This window comes from Impatiens glandulifera, chromosome 7 (genome assembly GCF_907164915.1).
Source record: "Impatiens glandulifera chromosome 7, dImpGla2.1, whole genome shotgun sequence".
Classification (NCBI taxonomy): domain Eukaryota; kingdom Viridiplantae; phylum Streptophyta; class Magnoliopsida; order Ericales; family Balsaminaceae; genus Impatiens; species Impatiens glandulifera.
Genome location: NC_061868.1, coordinates 21,753,670 through 21,774,961, shown reverse-complemented (window position 1 = coordinate 21,774,961; position 21,292 = coordinate 21,753,670).

The following is a 21,292-nucleotide window of genomic DNA, read 5'->3' as shown; positions in this document are numbered from 1 at the left end:
TCCCCAAAATCAAAGACTTATACTATTCGGAGAAATTCCAACTGGAAGGTTAATGAAGTTTGGAAAAAGAATGCAAAAAAGAAAGCAGAGGTTCATGCATACAAATGTCAAATCTACATGGGTGAGTTTAAAACAAATGTCGAGATTCTCAACTCTCCTTTTGAATTTAAATTATCCACTAAAGTGGAGGAGAAATACGTCAAAAAATGGGAAAATGTTGTTGTTGGGAACTACATAGGAAAGAATTGTGTATCATTCCCAGTCACCAAGGGATCACTATTGAAACAATAGAAGTATAAAGGACTAGAGAAGGTTTCTACAAATATCCATAATTTCTATTTTCTATAATTTAAAAAGGGAACATACTTGGATGATATATTAAAACTTGGGTATACTTATATTGAATCCAACTATATGAAGTTGGAAAGATGGTTTAAAACATTGAGCCTTCTAAGCAAGCCTGAGGAAACAACTCAAATATGGTTTAAGCTTAGGAACATCCTAGTAAACATGTATAATGTAGAAGCTCTAAGTGAATTTGCTAGTCAAATTGATTAAAATAAACTTAGGAAATAAGTTTATTTAAAACAACATTTTTTTAATTATGGGCTAACATTATTTTAATGATGTGCGGGTTAATTAAAATAAAACTTAGTTACGCACAGGCAAAGCTGAAGATCTTAGTTTAATATTGTAAATGAATAAAACTAAGTTGGGTTATTAGTTATTGTGCAGGTACAGATCTAAAGAAGATTGTATATTCAGACGTCGTCTAATTACTTTAGACATGGCTTAAGTAATACGCGAGTAGACATCGTCTAACTACTTTAGACGTGGTATAAGAAATGTGCGGTTAGACGTCGTCTAACTCATTTAAATGTGGTCTAAGGAATACGCGGTTAGACGTCGTCTAACCTTCTTAAATGCGGTGTATAGAAGAAGCGCAGTTAGACGTTGTCTAACCTTCTTAGACACGGTCTGAAGAAGAAGTGCAGTTAGACATCATCTTATTTCATCAAATGTCCTAAGGAGAATCCGATGTTCTACTCAGCTCGTTTGCAGTTCTTGTTTTCAACAGTCTATCAAGCTAGCTGATCTCAACAAATGAACGACTTCCATGTACGCGTTTATCATTCAAATTTCCCTCGTTATAGCTTTATAGTACAACACTATATCAAAGGATATAAGGCACACTATTAGTCTTGTACAGCCACAATCCCAATGCTCATAGTCTGATGTACTATCGTACTATTAGCGATCGTCCAACAGACACATGACACACGTCCAAAAGGAAGATTTGACCGTTGGTACTTTTCAAGTATAAATAGATACCCAAGGTCAACGGATGAACCGATCAATCATCATCATTGGTTCATTTAAGTTATCTCTGATTGATATTTGAGCTCTTTCTTTAACAATCTAAATCTCTCAGTTCGTGCATTCTTGCTCACTTGCTAAACACTCTATAATATTCAAGAATATCAAAAGCCGTTGTGTTTACATTCTTTGAGAGTACCCTGTAATTCCTCTATTGTTCTTTCTGTGTGAAATTTAAATGTTGTAAGTTGAACAGAGGTTGTTCTGTTTAACAGAGAGTTAGCTAGAAGTTTAGAATCAGGCGGTTTTAATTCCTATGTTTTATGATTGGGTTAGTGTAGTGTATTCTTTACCAATCAAAGTCTTCTATTGAATATCCTTCTTGTTGAGGAAGAATGGGCAACATAGGAGTTTTATCTTCGAACATCCATAAAACCCCTTGTGTGCTTTACTTTATGTTGATTGCATTCATCTGTCTAACTCTTCAAATCCAACAAGTTGTTCCGCACTTGAACTTGTTCAAGAGCTTGTGAACATCTGTGAAGAATAGAAACATGTTTTAACTTCTAACAGAGTTAAAATTGAATTAAAAGTAATTAGTTGTTAACAATAGTCATACCCTCATGTCTATTGTCGACACTAATCCTAACAAGTGGTATCAAAGCGAGGTTTTCTTTTCTCAAGCATCATCAGATTCCTTAATCATGTCTACCATCATCAACAGACTCTCAATGTTCTCTAGGGAAAACTACAACAACTGGAAGCTGTAAATGCGGGCACATTTGACTACTCTCGATGATGACATGTGGTATGTCATCATCGATGGACCAATAAAGATCATGAATTCCAACTTTACCACTAATCCCGATGGAACTCCTAAGATGAAGGAGAAACCAAAGTCAAAGTGGACCATCGAAGATAAGAGGAAGAACAACATTGACAACATGGCAACTGATATTCTTTACAAGACACTAGACGACAACATGTTCAGTAAGATCACAAATTGCACCACTGCCAATGAAATTTGGGAGAGGTTGGTTCAACTGTGCTAGGGCAATGAAAAAATTAAAGAAAACAAACTCATGGTTACCACGCAACAGTTTCAAAACATTAAGATGCGCTCTGGAGAGAAGATGGCTGAATTTGTTGAAAGATTCAGTAAGATCATCATCGAGATCTCCAAACTGGGCAAGATCTACTACAATAGAGAGGTTGCAATCAAGGTCATGCGTGCTCTACCTAGGGAGTGGGACATAAAGACGATGGCTATGAGGGAATCCAAGGACCTTAACAAGATGGAACTGCATGATTTGTTTGTCGATCTGAAGGCCTAAGAGTTTGAGATAAACTATAGGAATAAAGAGGAGCCATCCACATCTTCCATAACTACCAAGGCCTTAATGAATGCTAAAGAGCCACCAACCGCTACAGTTGATGTGAAAGTTGTTGCCAAGTAGATTAGTAGCGATGCCATGGCTCTCTTTGTGAAGAAATTCGGCAAATTCATGAAGAATAATAATTCTAACTCAAGCTCTTCAAATAATAACAATAATGATAAGTGTAATTATAAGGCTAACTTTAAGTGTTTTAACTGTGATAAACTATGACACTTCAAGGATGAATGTTGGAAGCCAAATCATAATGAAAAATGCAAAGATGACAAGAAGAACAAGGAGTAGAAGGCTCTAATTGCTGCTGCAAGCAATACAGGGTGAGCTGACAACGATTCAGACGACTCATCATCCAACGATAGTGATGATGAAGTTATTACTTGCTTCATGGTAGAAAAAGAATCTGAGGTATTTGACTTCTCCTCTAACGAGTTCACAAGAGAAGACTTGACTAATACACTCAATGACATGGTCATTGAGTACAAGAAGTTGTCAGATTCTCTCATTGATATGAGATTGAAAAATGAAACTAACAACATCTCTTCATCTCAAACTTCTGAACCAAAAGACTTTGAAAACAAAGTAGTTGATCTCTTATATGAGAATGAGAAGCTCAAGGAAAAAGGTCAAACACTTTCTTATGAAAACCAACAATTGACTTATGTGGTCAGATCCTGGACGAGGTCTGGAGATGCAGTCAGAAAGAAGATTAGTCTGTTGAGGCCTACCAGATGCAAATACGGTTTAGGATATGACAATGCCAGCTTAGACAAGTCTAACAAGTAGTTAAACCCCGTGAAAGACAAGCTTAAGGAAATAAGCTTTGTCAAGAGTAGTTTAACTGATAAATGATATGATCCAAGCTGTGAGGATTTAACATTAAAGAATGAGATTACTTACATAAAGCCAACTGAAAGCCGACTGAAGCCCAGGAAGGGAGCAACCAACAAGTCTGTCAAACCAAAACCTGACAAAAAGTAAAGGAGTTTAGGACAAAAATCATCTTCTAAGGTTAAAGGAACAACTTCTAGTAGGAAGACGTCTTCTAAGTTTAAATCATACGCACTGCTCACAACACAATATGGAAAATCCATCAAAATAACTCAAATAATGATTACCAAGAACTGATCAACCGTAGACCCAAGTTAATGTGGGTACCAAAAAGTTATAAATATGTTTCTTTGTAGGTACAACAGGTCAGCTATCTGGAGGAATCCGTTTGGTATCTAGACAGTGGATGTTCTAAACACATGACTAGAGACAGTCGGTTACTGACCGAAGTGACGAAGTGCTTAGGGCCTAAAATCACTTTTGGTGATAACAATAAGGGTAAAACCACGGGTAAGGGTAAGATTATCCATGGTAACTTCACCATCAACGATGTGCTACTTGTTGAAAACATGTGTTATAATTTAATTATCATAAGCCAATTATGTGACAATGGATATACTATTGATTTTCAAATGCATGCATGTCTGGTTAAGGATCAGTAGGGTAACTGGATATCGCATAAGAGATTAAATCATTTTAATTTTAAAAATATTAATAACATTTGTTCATATGATTTAGTTTCTAGTTTACCTAAATTGATGTTTTCAAAAGACAAGGTTCGTCTTGCTTGCCAGTTACGCAAACAGGTCAGATCAACTTTTAAAAGTAAAAGGAAATCTCAGTCCAACCGATGCTTGGAACTATTGCACATGGACCTCTTCGGTCCAATTCCATTAAACAGCTTGGGAGGAATGAGATTCACTCTAGTCATTATTGATGATTTTTCAAGATTTACTTGGGTTATATTTTTACCTTCTAAGGATCAGATGACTGAAAATTTAATTAAGATCCTTAGAAGACTTCAAAACAAAAAATATTTAAGCATCATCCAAATTAGAAGTGACCGGGGAACAAAATTCAACAACAGATGCCTATCTTCTTACCACGAGGAGTCTGGTATTAGACATGAGTTGTCTAATTCTAGAACTCCACAACAAAACGGTGTTGCTAAGAGGAGAGTCAGAACGTTGAAGGAAGCGGCGAGATCTATACGAGATGACTCAGGTGTTTCTCAGAAGCTATGTGTAGAAGCCATAAACACGGCTTGATCTACACAAAACAGTTCAATGATTAACAAACGGTTTAATAAAACACCTTACGAAATATTTTATGGAAGAAATCATAAAGTTTAATATTTTAGAATTTTTGGATGTAAGTGTTTTATTCATAACAATGGTAAAAATCATTTGACTACTTTTGATGCTAAAGAAGATGCTGGAATCATGCTAGTTAATCTTGCAAAGTGTTTAATAATCGAACATTAATTATTGAAGAATCATATAATATTGTTTGTGATGAATCTGTTGAAAATAATTCCAACGAATTCATTGAAATTACTAACACATTAGAAGCGGCAAACTTGAATCTGATAGTGATGATGAAGCTTCGGTCAATAGGATATACTCATCTGATCAGATGGCTGATCCAGTTGATATTCAACCAGACGTCCAAACTACACGTTAGCAGATGGATGACAGTTCGGACGTCGCGGGGCCGTCTGAAAAGACGTCTGATCCTTTAGGACCAAGTTTCAAATAGAACATAAATCATCCACCTGAATTAATAATTGGTAATCCTAATGCTCCTCTTAGGACCAGACACCAATTATTGGATGAAATAGTAAATTCCACCTTTATTTCTCAAATTGAGCCAAAGAAGATTAATGAAGCACTACTTGATATAGATTGTATCAATGTCATGCAAGAGGAGTTGAATCAATTTAAAAGAAATAAAATGTGGCATCTAACTCTAAGACTGACTAATCAATCGGTTATTGAGACTAGATGGGTCTTTTGAAACAAGCTTAGTGAAGATGGTTTGGTTGTAAGAAACAAAACCCGATTGGTAGCTCAAGGCTATGGACAGGAGGAGGGAATTGACTTTGAGGAGTCATTCACCCTGGTTGCTAGACTTGAAGCAATTAGAATCTTCCTAGCTTAGGCTTCTTTCAAGAATTTTAAAGTTTAGCAAATGGATGTGAGAAGTACATTTTTAAATGAAATTTTAAATGAGAATGTGTATGGTTAACAGCCTCATAAATTTCAAGATCACTCATTTCCTAATCATATTTTAAACTTGACAAATCTTTATATGGTCTTAATCAAGCTCCTAGAGATTGGTATGACACTTTAACAAAGTTTATATTTGATCATGATTTTACAATTGGCACAATAGAAAAAACTTTGTTTAGATTTGTTAAGATTCTCATATTTTACTTGTTAAAATCTATATTGATGATATCATATTTGAGTCAACTAACCCTAAATTATGTGAGAAATTCTCTAAGTTGATGCAAGAAAAAATTTACATGAGTGTAATTGGAGAATTAACATTCTTCCTTGGTCTTCAAGTTCATCAATTTTAAGATGTCATATTCATCAACCAGGCCACGTACACTAAGGAACTGTTAAAGAAGTTTGGAATGGAAAGTTTTTCTGCTGCAGCTACTCTAATGAACTCTTCCAGCAAGCTCGACAAGGATGAGGATGGTCAGAGTGTCAACATTACTACTTACAGAGGGATTATCGGTTCTTTACTCTACCTAACTACTAGCCGGCCAGACAACCTGTTTGCTATCGGCGTCTATGGAAGATTTCAAGCTAACCTTAAACAATCTCACTATATTGCTTCTAATCATATCTTGAAATATTTAAAGGGAACTCAAAATGTGGGACTGTGATATCCGAAGGATTCTAGTTTCAATTTAATTAGCTATTCTGATGTAGACTATGTAGGCTGCAAGATTGATCGAAATAGTACCCATGGAACTTGTCAGTTCCTTAGTGATTATTTGATTTCTTGGTTTAGAAAGAAGAAGACGTATGTCGCCACGTCTACAGAAGAGGTTGAATACCTTGCTATAGGAAATTGCTGCTCTCAGCTATTGTGGGTTCAACAACAGCTGAGGGACTACGGCATTGAGGCGGACGATTCACCGATTTTTTTGCGACAACACCAGTGCCATAGCGATTACATACAACTCGATGTTGCACTCTTGGATAAAGCATATCGACATCCAACACCACTTCATCCGGGAGCATGTCAGTTTGAAGCATATTCGTCTAGAATATGTCCCAACAGATCAGCAAGTGGCAAACGTGTTCACAAAGCCACTCAGTGATACTAAGTTTTCTTACTTTAGAAATGTTTTGCGTCTTGTAGACTGTTAAGCTTGAAACAATAACTTAGCTTTCCGAGTTCTTGATAGCAAGAATCGAGTTCTTGATAGTTGAGACCGGGGTGGAATTCAATACTCAAGCGCAGCGGATATAAAGTGAGAAGAGAATTCGAGGTTAAAGAGAGAAGAATCGAAGGTGAGAAGAGAAATACTAATAGAATACACCTAGTAGTCCAAGATAGGGGTCCAAGACCGAGAGAATAACTTAGAGTAACAATTTTCACAAGCTTCAATTCATAGCCCAAAAAGTGGGGTGGGCATCAGCATTTAAAGCGGCTGAATTACCCAAGAGTATTCGGTTACAACTTGTTACAACAACTTTCGAAATAACAGAATTCGGTTTGAGAGAAATATAAGAGAAGGGAAACAAAATAGAATTATTAAACAAAAAACATAAACTGGCACATGTGCACCATAGGACCGAGAAAAGGGTGATGGAAATTGTTCTAGGACCGAGGCCTTGATTGTGGACCCTAACATAGACCTAAATTAATTTAATTTAATTAAACATGCACAAATTGAGGGAGAAAGAATCGGCCTACAATTAAGGGGGAAGATCAGGCAAAAAGGACTATCAACAGGGGAAGAGGAGGATAGGAAAGACCCATTTTAGGAAAGAACGTATTTTTTTGGGAAACTTTGCTTATATAAAAAATATAATCTTCCTTTTCAGAAATAGGCTTGAATTTTTTATAATTTACCTGATCTTCTAACTAAGTTTTAACATCATCAAAAAGGGGAAAATTGTTAAGTCTAGTGAAATTGATTAAAATGAACTTAGAAAATAAGTTTATTTAAAACAACATTGTTTTAATTATGGTCTAACATTATTTTGATGATGTCCGGGTTAATTAAAATAAAACTTAGTTACACACAAGCAAAGATGAAGAGCTTAGTTTAATGTTGCAAATGAATAAAACTAAGTTGAGTTATTTTCAGTTGTGTAGGTACAGATCTAAAGAAGATCGTCTATTTGGACGTCATCTAATTACTTTAGACGTGGTCTAAGTAATGCGGGAGTAGACGTCGCCTAACTCCTTTAGACGTGATTTGAGAAATGCGCGGTTAGACGTCGTCTAACTCCTTTAGACGTGGTCTAAGGAATGCGCGGTTAGACGTCGTCTAACTCCTTTAGACATGGTCTAAAGAATGCACGGTTAGACGTCGTCTAATTCCTTTAAATGTGGTCTAAGGAATTCGCAGTTAGACGCCGTCTAACCTTCTTAGACGCGGTCTAAAGAAGAAGCGTAGTTAGACGTCGTCTAACCTTCTTAGACGCGGTCTGAAGAAGAAGCGCAGTTAGACATCGTTTAACCTTCTTAGACGCGATCTGAAGAAAAATGCATTTAGATGTCATCTAACCTTCTTAGACGTGGTCTGAAGAAGAAGCGTAGTTAAACGTCGTCCGATTTCATTAGACATTCGAAGGATTGTCCGATGCTCTGCTCAGCTCGTCTACATTTCTTGTTTTCAACAATATGTCAAGCCAGCTCATCTCAACTGCCACGTATACATTTATTATTCAAATTTCCCTCGTTGTACTTTTCTAGTACAATACTATATCAAAGGATATTCAGTGAACTATCAGTCTTGTACGACCACGATCTCAATGCTCAAATTCTGATGTACTATCGTATTATTGGCGGTCGTCCAACGGACACATGATACGTGTCCAAAAGAAAGATTCGGTCGTTGGTGCTTTTCAAGTATAAATAGATACCCAAGGATAACGGACGAACCGCTCGATCATCATCGCTGGTTCATTTAAGCTATCTCTGATCGATATTTGAGCACTCTCTCTAACTATATGAATCTTGATAGGATCGGCTTTATCTTTAGAGACGGGGTCTGGCTAAGGATGAAGGCTTATGAAAAACTGTTTGATAGAAATCCTGTTAGGGATTAATATCTCTTTCTATTCTACGCAAACTTGTGTAAACACTTGAAACAGATTCAAGGCGGAATTGTTTACTTGGGTTTGAAGCACAAGATAAAATATGAAAAGATGACAGAAATGAAGAACACAACAGTTTGTTTAAGGATGTTCGGAGAAACTCTCCAACGTCACCCCTTCTTCCAACCACCGGAAGGATTCACTATAAGATGATAAGAATCAAATACAGTTTACACACACTTAGCTCACTATTGAACAGAACACTTTCTGTTCAATTACAAGATGAAGAATATCACTCAGCTAATAGTGTTTTGATTCTAGCTCTCTCTCTCGATTCACACATAGTACAATAAGAAAGAAGCTTCACAGAATAAGTTCAGTAAGCAAGATGATTGAGTAGTCTCTCTCTACAAAATCAGAATGCTTGTTCGTTTGTATTCGTTTGTTCGTTCGGCAGATTGTCCGTTGTCCTTAGGATTTGTTAAATACTGAGCAGGAGCTAACGGTCGAATCTTCAAGAATGATACGTGGCACTCTTCCATTGGAAAGCCTCCATTGTACACAGCAGGTTCTAAGCACAAGGATCGTGGTCGTACCGAACTGGTAGTGCGCCGAATATTCCATCAGGGATGTACCTGCAAAATGTGTAATATGAGGAAAATTCTCTTACGTGGCATTCCTTGATTGGATGCATATAGCTGTTGTACTAATCTTCACAGGAAGGTGGAGCAGAAGTATGGTACAGCTATAGCAGGTGGATTGGAGAAATGCTAGATTCAAGCGTACTGCTTAAATAGAGCATTAGACGTATTTCAGTTAGACGGATTTGTGAAAATTAGTCTAATGAAATACGTTAACTCCTTCTAATTGAAAAACGTCTATTAGACCGCCTAGTCTAATAGAATTAGACTCGCGTCTAATTACAATAACTATTAAACGGGTACGTCTAACTCCACTGAGTTAGACTACACGTCTAATTCAGGTTCTACGTCAGACTTGTCTGAAGGAGTTAGACTCACGTTTAACTTTCACTAATTAGACTACCCGTCTAATTATTAAATAACCATTAGACCGGCACGTCTAACTCTCACTGAGTTAGACTGCACGTCTAATTCCGGTTCTACCTCAGACTTGTCTGAAGGAGTTAGACTCACGTCTATCTTTCACTAATTAGACTACCCATCTAATTATTAAATAACCATTAGACCGACACGTCTAACTCCATTGAGTTAGAGTGACGCGTCTAATTCCGGTTCTACCTCAGACTTGTCTGAAGGAGTTAGACTCACGTCTAACTTTCACTAATTAGACTACCCGTCTAATTATTAAATAACCATTAGACCGGCACGTCTAACTCCACTGAGTTAGACTGACGCGTCTAATTCCGGTTCTACCTTAGACTAATCTGAAAGAGTTAGACTCACGTCTAACTTTCACTAATTAGACTACCCGTCTAATTATTAAATAACCATTAGACCGACACGTCTAACTCCACTGAGTTAGACTGACGCGTCTAATTCCGGTTCTACCTCAGACTTGTCTGAAGGAGTTAGACTCACGTCTAACTTTCACTAATTAGACTACCCGTCTAATTCCGAAAATCAATTAGACTACCCTTCTAATTACAAGTATATTAGACTACACGTCTAACTCCGATGAGTTAGACTTGTACGTCTAATTCTATTAGACTCACGTCTAATTCCGTGTATTCAATAGACTATTCGTCTAATTCTTTACACATCTATTAGACTTACACGTCTAATTCTATTAGACTTGCGTCTAATTCCGTGTATTCATTAGACTATCCGTCTAATTCTTTACACATCTATTAGACTTACACGTCTAACTCCGATGAGTTAAACTGTACATCTAATTCCATTAGACTTGCGTCTAATTCCGTGTATTCATTAGACTATCCGTCTAATGTTTTACACATCTATTAGACTTACACGTATAACTCCGATGAGTTAGACTGTACGTCTAATTCCATTAGACTTGCGTCTAATTCCGTGTATTCATTAGACTATCTGTCTAATTCTTTACACATCTATTAGACTTACACGTCTAACTCCGATGAGTTAGACTCTACGTCTAATTCCATTAGACTTGCGTCTAATTCCGTGTATTCATTAGACTATCTGTCTAATTCTTTACACATCTATTAGACTTACACGTCTAATTCCATTAGACTTGCGTCTAATTTACACGTCTATTAGACTGCACGTCTAACTCCGATGAGTTAGACTGTGCGTCTAATTTTATGCGAATAAAAATCATCATCGGTCTAATGGCCATCATTAGATCCAAGTCTGATAATATGTTGTCACAATACACCTGTATCAAAACTCATAAATTATTTCATCATCAAAAAATCAGTGGTCAAATTATTTCAACACTTAGTCGACATAATTTGACCCAACAAATCTCCTAGCTCGTGCATTCTTGCTCACTTTCTAAACACTCTGTACTATTGAAGAATATAAAAAGCGTTGTGTTTACATTCTCTAAGAGTACCCTATAATTCCTATATTGTTCTTTTTGTGTAAAATTTCAGTGTTGTAAGTTCAATAGAGGTTGTTATGTTCAATAAATAGTTAACTAGAAGTTCAAAAGCAGGCGGTTATTAAGTCATGTGTTTTTTGACTGGGTTCGTGTAGTGTGTTCTATACCAATCAAAGTCTTCTAGTGAATATACTTCCTGTTGAGGAAGATCAATGTCATGCAAGAAGAACTAAACTAATTTGAAAAAAAACAATTTTTGGCATCTAATTCCTAGACCAGATAATCAAATCTTTATTGGAACTTGATGGGTATTTAAAAACAAACTAAATGAAGATGGACTAGTTATTTGAAACAAATCTAGGCTAGTAACTTAAGGATACAGACAAGAGGAAGGAACTGACTTCAATGAGTCATTTGATCATGTAGTTAGGTTAGAAGTTATTAGAATCTTCTTAGCATATGATGCTTTCAAAAAAATTAAAGTATATGAAATGGAGGTTAAGAGTGTCTTTCTTAACGGAATACTCAATGGGAATGTTTATGTTGAACAACCTCTTGGTTTTCAAATCATACTTTGCCTCATCATGTTTCCATATTACATAAAGTATTATATGGATTTAAGCAAGCTCGGTATGACACATTATCAAAAATCTTATGATAGGATCAGTGTTAACAATAGAGACTATGGTCTAACTATTGTGAACAACTTATGATAAACTCTTCGATAATAATCCTGTGAGGGATTAGTATATGTTTCTATTCATTATAAATCCTCCAAATTCTTGAAGCAGATTCAAGTGCGGAACTGTTCATTGGATTTGAAGCTTTAGACAACTAAATGTGAATGGAAAAAAGTAAAGAACAGAATGAGTTTTATGGATGTTCGGAGATAAAATTCCTACGTCACCCCTTCTTCCACAACCGGAAGGATATCCACTAAAGATTTTTGAATAAAATACAGCTCACTAATCTAGATAACTCTAGGTTAAACAGAACAGTCTCTATTTAACTTACAACACTGAGGTTTTTTTTACAAAAAGACATTATGCAATTACAGTATGATCAAAGCTAAATAGAAAGTAAGTGATTTTTGCTTTTTCTTAAGAGACTTTCTTGACTTGAATGTGTGAGGTCGTTCGACCGTTGTCCTTGATGTTCTATATATATTCTTGAAGTGCACCAACAGTCGAATATTCTTTGTGGACATGTGGCATGTATCCGTTGGACGGCCTCCTATAGTACGAGAGTATATCAAACTCTAAGAATTTGAATTGTGGCCATAACGAACATGTAGTGCGTCGAATATCCTCTAATATTGTCCTGTACTGGAAGGGTAATTGAGAGATGTCCGCGTACGTGGCATTCATTCATTTGATAGAATTAGCTGGCTTTTCAAACTGTTAAAAGAAGTGGAGCAGACAGCTTAGTGATCGTGGTTAGATGGATACTTTCTTCATACAACTGCTCAAGCAAGGCATCAGACGTTCTTCTTTAAATTGCGTCTAAAGGAGTTAAACGTCCTCGTCTAACTATGTATTCCTTTAGATCGCGTCTAAAGAAGTTAGACATCCTTGTCTAACTACGTTGTCCTTTAGACCGCATCTAAAGGAGTTAGACGACCTCATCTAACTACGCATTCCTTTAGACAATGTCTACAGGAGTTAGACGTCCTTGCCTAACTACATTGCCCTTTAGACCGCGTCTAAAGGAGTTAGACGACCTCGTCTAACTATGCATTCCTTTAGATAGCTTCTAAAGGAGTTAGACGTCCTCGTCTAACTATGTTTCCCTTTAGACCGTGTCTAAAGGTGTTAGAAAACCTCATCTAACTACGCATTCCTTTAGCCAACGTCTAAAGGAGTTAGACATCCTCTTTTAACTACGTTGCTCTTTAGACTGCGTCTAAAGGAGATAGACGATCTCGTCTAACTACGCATTCCTTTAGACAGAGTCTAAAGGAGTTAGACATCCTTATCTAACTACGCATTCCTTTAGACAGCGTCTAAAGGAGTTAGACGTCCTCGTCTAACTACGCATTCCTTTAGACAGCATGTAAAGGAGTTAGACGTCCTCGTCTAACTACGCATTCCCTTTAGACCGTGTCTAAAGAAGTTAGACTACAACGTCTAACTATGTTTTCCTTTAGAAAGCGTCTAAAAGAGTTAGACTACCACGTCTAATTATGACTCCCTTTAAACAACGTCTAAATGAGTTAGACTACCATGTCTAACTACGTTTCCCTTTAACAATGTCTAAAGGAGTTATACTACCACGTCTAACTACGTTTCCCTTTAGACAACATCTAAAAACGGAAGACGTCTAAGACTACCTACTTCAGACCGCGTCTGAAGAAGCAAAGTCTTTTATATTCTCACCTGCACAAAACGAATATACAACTTAGCTTGAACATAATAACATCATCAAAATTATGTTTAAACCATAAAACTCTTTTATATTCTTTTAAAGTTAATTAAAATTTTCTTTCTTAATTAACTTTCTTTCTTTCTTTGATTTAATTTTTCCCAACATCATATTTGAGCATGATTTTTTTATTGGAACCGTAGATAAGACACTCTTTAAATTTTTTACAGACTCACATATTTTACTTATACAAATTTATATAAATGACATTATTTTTGGGTCAACTAACCCCAAATTATGTGAAAAGTTCTCTAAGTTGATACATGACAAATATTATATTAACATGATGGGTGAGCTAACTTTCTTCTTTGGACTTCAAGTTAGGCAACCTAAAAATGGAATATTCATAAATCAAGCTATGTACACCAAGGAATTAATTAAGAAATTAGGTATGGAGAATTTCTCAGCTGCCTCAACTCCCATGAACCCATCGAGCAAACTAGACAAAGATGAAGGTGGTTAAGATGTTGATATCCCATCCTATCAAGGGATCATTGGCTCCCTACTTTATCTAACAGTTAGCCAACCAGACATCATGTTTGATGTCGGCTTGTGTGGAAGATTCCAGGCTAATCTTAAACAATCTCATTACATAGTTGCTAAACGTATTTTGAAATATCTTTAGGGAATTCAATGTGTTGGAATGGGGTATCTAAAGAATTCCAGTTTCAACTTAATTAGTTACTCAAATACAAACTATGCATGATGTAAGATTGACAGGAAAAGCACTAGTAGAACGTGTCAGTTCCTTGGTGATTGTCTAATTTTGTGGTTCAGTAAGAAGCTAATGTCTATTGCCACTTCAACAACAGAAGCAGAGTACGTTGCTGCTGACAACTGCTATTCTCAACTTTTGTGGATTCAACAACAGCTGATGGACTTTGGCATTAAGGTAAATGAGTCGCCAATATTTTGTGAAAACACCAGTACCATAACAATCACATATAATTTGGTGTTGCACTTAAGGACAAAGCATATCGACATTCGACATCACTTCATCCGACACAATGTAGCGTAGAAGCACGTCTAGCTGGAATACATGCAAATCGTTCAACAAGTGGTTGATATCTTCACAAAGCCACTCCCCAAGACTAAGTTTTCTTACTTTAGAAATATTTTAGGTCTTTTAGATTTAAATTAATTAATTAATGCATAAACTTATGGGGAATATGATGGTCAACTGATAATCTAGACATGTTGAAAAGACTATCTCTAACCCAACTGAAAGAAGAGTTGGTTGATGACATTGTACATCAGACAAGTGCATAAGCAACCTATAATTTCAGCAGAGTAATGACACTCAGCTAATAGACAAAGTCGGCTGTCAGCATTGTATATCAACTGACTATTACGCGCTATCATCTGAGTACTTCAACTCAATTGATGATCAAGGTATGGTGAAAAGCATAGTATAGCAGTTGTTATTGTCCGGCAAGAGAACACCTTCAGTAGAGTAGTGAAACTCAGCTGAAATACAAGGCATGCAGACAACACGGTCCGTTAGTTGTCCTAGTGAGAATTAGACGACTACTCTTTAGCTGAGTGGAACAACATTTCAACTTTATCAATACCATGTTGCATTATCTCCCTTAGGATAATGAACGGTCACATTTATAAAATTAATTTTTAAAAATATACTTTCCTTTATTTCTTTTTGAAAAATTATGTATGCCAATTTTTTATCAAATAACATAAAGACATGTGAACTGTCATGTTATATAAATATGTGACCAACATTTTTAAACGACTCACATTCTCAAAAGCGATTCACATTCTCTCTCTTGCGAACTCAGCTCTAAACCCTAACTTTCTTCATCTTCTCTCTAAAACCTAAGCATCTGTAATGGAGTCTTTATCTCAGAACATTCTGCAAGTAGACTTTGAGTCTATCTACACTCTAGCGATTCCTAAGATGGTGGAGATGTTCCAAACCCTAGAGCAACCATTCTGAAGAAGTTCCTAGGGGAACCAACAAACGTACACGAAGAAGAGGTATGCCATTTTTTCTCGATAGCGAAGGTCGTCGGGGACACCATCTGGTGCATGGTGAAAGTCACTAAGCTCAATGTCTTAGAAGAGGTGTTTTCCGAGCTCTTTGAGCTTTCGACGGAAGGGCTCAGGGCCTTCGACCAGATACCGGCAGCCGCGATTAAGGAGATGTAGATGGATTTCTCGAAATTCTCTCAACCCAATCCTCTTCATGAAGAGAAGAAGTTGATGGAACTAGAATATCGTATTCTCAACGATATTGTAGCAAAATCCCTTCGAGCAAAGGTAGGGTCCTTCGACGCATACACTCAGGACCGCTTCAAGATAATGGTGGGCATCACAAAAGGAATGGCCATCAACTGGTCATCAGTCCTCTTCATAACCCTAATAGCTATGGTGACGCTTCCGAAGAAGCAGCATACTAGATTTGTTGTGCAAATCAGTATTCATCAGGTTACTCGAGCACTCATGGTAACGTGGGAAGGGGAGTGAACATCCATTCATCCAGGATTCTGACCAATAAGATAGATAGTACCTACATTCTCAAGATAAGTGGGGTGCAGGACTTTAACCTCGAAATATACGCACAATAGTCAAGCGGACGGTCAACAACCTTCTCCCAACAACCAACAATAGGAAAGAGATGGAGGCTTGTAGTTGAGGAATCTGCTAAAAGCTCAAGCAACTGAGCCCTTGACTCAACATAAGAGTCAATCGAGATTGTTTTTAAGGCTAAGAAAGCACGGTTGGAGGAAACAATAGCATCAGATGTAGATGTAGACTCTGATGTAGTGATTGAAGTAAATGTCATTGCGGTCCTTGCTACAACACCTAAGGTAACCCCTGTAGTGGTACCAGCAGAAGTGTCAACATAATGTCCAGTTGAAGTACCAACTGAAGGCTTTGCTGAAGCATCAGCTGTAGGGTCAGCTGATAATATTGTTGAAAGACCAACAACAACGTCAACTGAAGGCCCTACTGTAGCACAACCAACTGCAGCAACTTCACCAATAGTTGTTTCATTAACAGTTGTCTCACCAGCAGCTACTGTAGCAGCTCCAGCTACTAAAGGTATCCAAATAAGAGAAGTAGTCCCAGCTGCTGCACGACCTTCCGAAGTTTCATGTAAAGGAAAAGAAATTGTGATCGCTGAACCTAAGGCTCCTTCCCCAGAACAACTCAGTATAGATTTGATAATGGAGGAGATCCAGGAGAAAAAGAAGGAAACGCTGGAACTCTTTGACAACTAGAGCAATAGGAGGCTTCACGATAGGTTCTCTGATTTCCTAACAGTCGAGAAGATTGAAGGGATGATACTTCAAGAGAACGTAATCCTGAAGTGGACCTCCACTACCAACATATAGGAGAATCTCGAAAGGAGGAAGTTAGTTGCTATCAATGTTAGAGGAGCTAACCTGCAAATACTCCTTCACCAGAGAATGCATAATTACAAGCCAATAGACAAAACCGTATGGCTGGATGCCAGAGTTAATGAGGAGCTGCAACAGATCCTAGAATCACTCATCTCGAGAGCCATGACAATCAAACATTGTATTAAGTCTTTTAAGGTTGCTAAGATAACATGGGATTCATACAATGCATCTAGTGCCAGTCCTCTGACCTCCTACTCAACGGAAGTGCCTGACTTAAGTCCTCCACCCGAGCCAGCTCTTGTCAATTCAGTGCCGACCATCCCAACTACCGAGCAACAACTCTCCCCAACCGAGTAGAGAACCTCCCTGGCTGCATCTAGTCTCTCTAGATCAGCAACTGAAATAATCACAAACATTTGTGTAAAGATTCATTAGTCCGACTTCTCAACTTCAGCGCTGAAACAGGTGCCTCCTCCATGATCATCCCCATCTCCAAAAGAGCATGTGCCAATCGCTAACAAAGAATTATCCATTTAGGAATGTGAATAGGCTCTTCCCATATAAATCTTACCAGCCATTTCCACACATCAACATCAACTCCTCATTCAGTAGAGGAGTCATCACAAGGGACAGTGGATCTTCGCGGCCTTATCTAGGACTCCCTTGCTCCCCTATAAGACAGCATTTCCATTCTCTTTAGAAAAATGGAATCTCTCAAGGAGCGAGTGTTAGTTACTTTGACAGCATCATCCCAGGACAAGCTCCTTGATCAGGTCACGAAGGGTTACCTGGAGATTGCATTAATCAAGGAATCATTGAGCGGGCTCAAATGTGTATTAAACAACTCCCTCAGCATGCACAACAAGGAGCTCTCCATGATGATCGATACAATCAGAATACATATTGCTAAAGTCACGAACTTTCTTAAACAGACAGGGGATGCTGATGCTAAAAAGGGAGAAAGTAGTAAGGGGGAAAGTAGTAAGGGGTAAACAGTGAGGGGGAAACTAGGAAGGGGAAGGTAGCAAGGAAAAGAAGCCAGCTAGAGTTGGCTCAAGCAAGCTACAAAGGGAGAAGATAGACAATGAATATTTTACTTATTTATATTATCATTGTCTATATATATATATATTTATCTATAGTTCCTTGTGCATCATAACTTAGTTTTAACATTATTAAAAAGGGGGAAATTGTTAAATTAAGTTAAAGGGAAAATTGTTAAATTAAGTTAAAGGGGAAATTGTTAAATTAAGTTAAAGGAGGAAATCGTTAAATTTAGTTGAATTTAGAAAAACGTTTTAAATGATTAAAATGAACTTAGGATAATTAAAATGAATACACATGGTTCTGGTGAATGAATAAAACTAAGTTCAATAATGTGTCAGCGTGCAAATAAAATCAATGACATCTGCTTTAGGCAATTGATCGTAAGCAGCGCGCTAATAGTAGAGCTACCATCAGCTAAAGACTTGTTAACAGCAGAGTTGCCATTAGCTGAAGACTCGATAGCAGAAGAGTTGCTCAAACAGTAGAGTATGTTAGCATCAAAGTTGCTCAAACAGTAGAGTTCGCTAGCAACAAAGTTGTTCAAACAGCAGAGGTCGTTGGTAGTAGAGTTGCTCAAACAGCAGAGATCACGGATAACAAGGTTGCTCAAAAAGTAGATTTCTTTGGCAGTAGAGTTACTCAAACAGCAGAGTTCGCTAGCAATAAAGCTCTCCATCAGTAGAGTTTGCTATTAGTTGAGTTGATCAACAGTTGAGTTCGTTATCAACAGAGTAGCTCATCAGTAGAGCTGATCAACAGCTGAGTTCTCTATTAGTAGAATAGTTCATCAGCAGAGCTGATCATCAGCTAAGTTTGATATTAGTATAGTAGCTCAATAGCAGAGCTGATCAACAGTTGAATTCGATATCAGCAGAGTAGCTCATCAGCTGAGTTGATCAACGATTGAGTTCACAATCAGTAGAGTAGTTCATCAGTAGAGCTCATCAACAATTGAGTTCGCTATCAGTAGAGTAGCTCATTAGTAGAGCTAATCATTAAATGAGTTTGCTATCATTAGAGTAGCTCATTAGTTGAGCTCATCAACAGATTAGTTTGCTATCAGTAGAGTAGCTCATCAACTAAGTTAATCAATAGCTGAGTTCGCAATCAGCAGAATAGCTCATCAGTAGAGCTTGCTATCATCTAAGTTCCACATCAGTTGAATGCTTATCAACTAAGTTAAATAGCTGAGCACTTATAAACTACAATACGACAAAATGTACAACTAGCTCTCTACTCTGACATACAAAATGATAAACGAATATTTCATTCCCCTGCACACTAAAACCTCGTACGTTAGGCATACAACAAACGTACCGTTGCCACGTATCGAAAAAATAGATTCGACTGTTGTCATGCTTCAAGTATAAAAAGGCATCAGAGAAAAATGGTGAAATCTCTCTGCTCTCGTTCCAATATCTCAAGTTATTGAAAAGGCTCTATTCTTTTTCAAGTCACTACTCGATAATCTTTTGTATAATTCGATAGTCATTTTACTTGTATAAGTTGAACAAATAGTCGTATGTTCAACAAGATAGTGTGAGAACTAGAAGTTGAGACAAGCAAGTGTTAAGACTTGTGATCTGAGTGGGTTTGTGTAATATCTATACAAATCAATGGTTTCTAGTGAAATCTTCTAGAAATAGAAGAAGGGGTGACATAGGAGTTTTTATCTCCAAACATCCATAAAATTTTGTGTTGTCTTTTCATTGCTTCATTCATTCTTATATATGCCACTTCAAATCCTACAAGCATTTTCCGCACTGGAAACCGTTCAAGAGCTTGCTACGATTTGTCCAAGAATAGAAACATATTTTCAATCCTTAATAAGATTAAAATCGCATTTAAGTGAAAAAATAGAACAACAGTATTCAACCCCCCTTTTACTATTGTCTTCGATCCTAATAGTGCTCTTTGGATCAATGCATGGCATGTCCTTGTATTACTAGGCGAAAACACCTTTATTGGATTTTAATAGCTCAAATATTTTAAGACGTTCCTCTAGGTTTAAGCTTATGCTGATTAAAATGATATGAGGATCATTGGTCATGTTTAGATTTATTTCAATTTCCTTTTCAGTAGAAGAGACAATTTGGTCCTCATTTTCTAAGAAGTATTTTATTTCGAAGTTTAAATCAGAGTAAGATGGAGGATAATCTTTACTTGCTATACTTTCGAAATCTTCTTCTTTTATCACATCAAGGAGTTTATTAATTGTAGAAAGAGATGTTCTAACAAGATTATCATTCTTAACTTTTTTTACAATGTATATTATTTGGTACCTCTCTACACATGAGAGGGTAATGAGTTTTGTTTTCGTCGATCACAGTATCGATGGATGAGGGGACGTTAGTTCCATGTAGACTTGACGGACTGACTTCATTAACTTAATCAGCTATCGTGGAGTTCCGAGCTAGGTTTTCTAGGGCATCGTGTAAATATTATGTTCTTTTTCTAATCACGTAAATAGAAGGGTTATGATTATAGGAACAATCTAAAAAAATTCAAGACCTAGAAAACATCTCTATAAATCTAAGTTGGTAAAGGGTTTAAGGAAGTTGAAGCATTATGTACTTTGTCCTTTGCGGATGAACTGTCCATTCAGGGTTAGAGGAATTGGTATATACTGTTAGGATATTTTTCCTTTGCAGATTTCCTCGGATCCTATTGGAGTATATCCTAGCCCAAAGTGTTTTGAGTCTCAGAATGACTTGGGAAATGAAGGTATGTCATTGATAATTGGGCCTAAGCCAATACTAGGAAAATATCCCATTTTATACATCATTTTTATGGAAGAGAGGCTAAATGTACTAAAGTTGGGGTCATTAGATGAGTCTTTACCTTCTCGAAAGATTGGATATATCTCGAATATGTTTAGTTCAACCTCTAGAACATCAATGTGAGTTGATCCAATGACAGTAGTAGTGTTAGTCTCGTCGTTGATCGTAATAACCTGGTCGTTGGCTGTGGATCATAGCTTTTGATGAAGCGTAGAGGTCAAACCTTAGTTTGAAGCAGTCATGGACTTCCGAAAATAAAATTATAGGACGGCTACATGTTTATGACACATAAGTCAACATGAAAGGGTATATCGGCAACTTCGATGATTCATTTTAGGCATCTCATTATC